This window comes from Cucurbita maxima, unplaced genomic scaffold (assembly GCF_002738345.1).
Source record: "Cucurbita maxima cultivar Rimu unplaced genomic scaffold, Cmax_1.0 Cma_Scf00057, whole genome shotgun sequence".
Lineage (NCBI taxonomy): Eukaryota > Viridiplantae > Streptophyta > Magnoliopsida > Cucurbitales > Cucurbitaceae > Cucurbita > Cucurbita maxima.
In genome coordinates this window covers 644,999-648,200 of record NW_019272073.1, presented here as the reverse complement: position 1 = coordinate 648,200, position 3,202 = coordinate 644,999, and positions in this window count along the sequence as shown.

The following is a 3,202-nucleotide window of genomic DNA, read 5'->3' as shown; positions in this document are numbered from 1 at the left end:
AAAAATAAATTTATTCATGATGAAAAAAAAGAGTATTTGTGGGATGAGTCTTATTTGTTTAGACAAAGGAATATGAAATAAAACACCGTTATGTACCACAAACTAATTTAAGAGCTATTTTAGAGGGATATCATTCTTCCCTATTAAAGATAGATAACAGTGATGAAGGTCTTACAAATGGGATTCTTTTGACAAACACTATTTAAAGATGATGTTGAATTTTCTAAATGTTGCCTCAACTACCAAATAAGGGAAAATATAAGCAAAAGATTACTTTTTAGAAGTAGAACTATTTTATGTATGGGACATAAACTTGAAAAAATCGTTCCACCTCTGGAGGATGAAGAATTCCAACGGGACATAACCTCTTTGACATTGGATAAGTGAAAAAAATAAAAAGAGTTGGTCACAATTTGCAAAAACAGGTTGAAAGTTGGTATTTCTTTATCTCTATATAGTTAGTTTCAATTTCCTTAAAAATGTTTTTTTTATTAGAATAACACTTTCTATTTTAATGGTTAGAATATTTCATTTATACTTTTTCTTTTTAGTTTACTCGGCTTCTCTAGTTGCCTAATCGATCACCACGACAAATGAAGTACCTTAGGAGTATTCTTAGGCTGCTAGTTGTGTGAACGGTATCTATTGCTTCGTAGGGGACCTGGGGTTCATGATCAATTCTCACTATTCCTAGTCGTTTCGCATAGGAAACATGTTCCCATGTCGTACAACTCATTAGCTGCATGGGATAAGGGAGGAGTCGCAGTCCCCAATGAGGGGGACTATCATGGACCTAGGAGGTACTCAGCACACCCCTAAATAAGATACCATATAGTCTCAAATAGCCATGCAAAGGTAGCACCTCGTAGAGAGACAACGGTCATTTATAACTCGACATAAGGAACTCTTAGAGATTAAATGAAAAGACGGAGAACCAAAACAACCCCCAAAAGATAAGACTAGAACCAGACGTTCTAGAGCCAATGAGAAGCCTGTGGGAATTTGTTAAACTTAGGATGAGAAGAGAGTCTTCAAGTGTTCGTTTGAGAATTGTGTGGTCACAAAAGGGGTCATTCTAGAGCATCAATCCGTTTTCAGTCATTTTAGAGTCTTTTGTATTTTCTTTTATATCTGTAACCCTATGTAATATTTGAAACATTAAATTCTCTTTCTTCGGTTTTAATTAAATGAGATTTTTATCTTTTATTTTACTTTTATTTTCTTTTTGTCGTTTTCACTTTTGTCTTTTTTGTCACTGTTTAAGTTTCCAAGCCTCCAAAATTGAGTCTAACAAAGCCTCCAAAATTGAGTCTAACAAATTAATTGTGAGATCCCATCCAAAATTGAGTCTGACAAATTAATTGTGAGATCCCACATCTGTTGTAGAGGATGGAGAGGATGGAGAGGAAAATGAACCATTTTTATAAGGGCCTGTAAACTATTGAATAAACTTAAAATGGTAAATGCCAATTTTAGTTAATTTGTTAGTAGAATTTAATTTAGGAAAGAAAAGTCAAGAGAAGAATTGTCACTACATGATTTTTGAGGGTTAGTAAAAATAAAGGGTGACTAAAAAGAGAAATTGAAAACAAACAAAATTAAAATGAAAGAAAAGTAAAAGATAAAAATACCATTTAATTAAAACAAAATAGAGAAAAGATTTGTTTCAAATTATTACAAAAGAAATTACAAATATAAAATGAAATACAAAACACTCTAAAAGACCGACAAGTGACTGACGCTCCGGAACGACACCTCTCTGTGACAGTGTAGCTCTCGAACACCTCCCCGTATCGACTGGTACCTGAAAAAAAAAAGGAGAAAGAAGTGAGTATAAAAATATACTTAGTAAGCAACCTACATGTAGGCTCTTTTCGCATACTTATCTTAGTAGGTATCCACGGTCTTATCTCTGGTTTCTAGTGAGTGCTAATTACGCTACAACCCTCTTTTCTGTATCTTAGGAGGCTTGCACATCTTATGCAGTGGAATGATCAGTGTTCTGAGGTGAGCCACGACCTCATAAGTAAATCTGAGGGGATCGTATGGCTGGATTTGAATACGTGACTCTCTCTAAACATCATCCGTGGAGGTTAGCTAACAACCCTCACATAGAACCATACATCCACTAAATTCGGGGTGCGACCCCCTGTGTGTCGGTCAGTTACTAAGTCATCCTACTTGACTCCATGTCCCCCACTCAGGGACGGGTTTCTACGGTCCAGGAGTTCTGTTCAGAAGACCCCTTAGCTATCACCACTAGGTCTGGGAACCTGTCACACTTCCCTATCCGGATCTGTCAAGCTCAATGATCTCTGTACCGGAGCTCTGTCTCAACGGTACAGTATTGGAGCAGAGAGGGAAGTGGAGGTTCTGATGACACTATCCACACTACTCAACTCTAGCGAGCTACTTACAGTTACCGTGGGACCTACTATTCTTTCTAGGGTGGAACTTGGTGGGTTAGACTTGGATTCATGCATCTCTAGGATTCTCGTGCAAGGTCTCACAAACCTATAAGATTTCGAATTCTGGGCTCTGGATCTGTCGGTAATCATTTCGCGGGTCTAAATGCACGGTATTCTAGAGGTCCCCCAATCTGGGGTATCATCTAGCCTACTTAGTCACAAGCACCCTAATCTAAGCTCACAATTTCTTCCTATTCATCAAGAAAGATAACACAAGCAATCATTATGCATAGGAGTTAACACGTAGCAGTTCATGCAATATTAACAAACATGCTCAACGGGAAGATAACGTCCATCTTCACCCGGAGCGCATATTTCACAAGATTCCCATCCTTCTCATGCATACATACATTATCAGAATCTCAATCTACACAAATTACATAATCATTTATATCTAGAAGCCATAGATTTCCTTATTTATTTCATTTTCATGGTTTCCAAACTAATATGCTAGGTTCGGTTAACTATGTTTATGGGTCTGATAGCATGCATGCTTATTCCAAACGGTTCCTCCAAGTATTGTTCGTGGGAATACAAATGGCTACTTACTTGGTTAACGCGTGCCTTCCCAAGCTTGAATTATTTGCCGGAAAATTCTAAAAATTCTGGAATTTCCTTGATAGGTCCTAGTTCACATAAAAATAAGATCAGAGTTGAAATCGGGGCGAAAATCAAGCAAATAGAGGTCGAACGGAGGGAAAAAGGTCACTCACACGCCTACACGCCGACCCGAT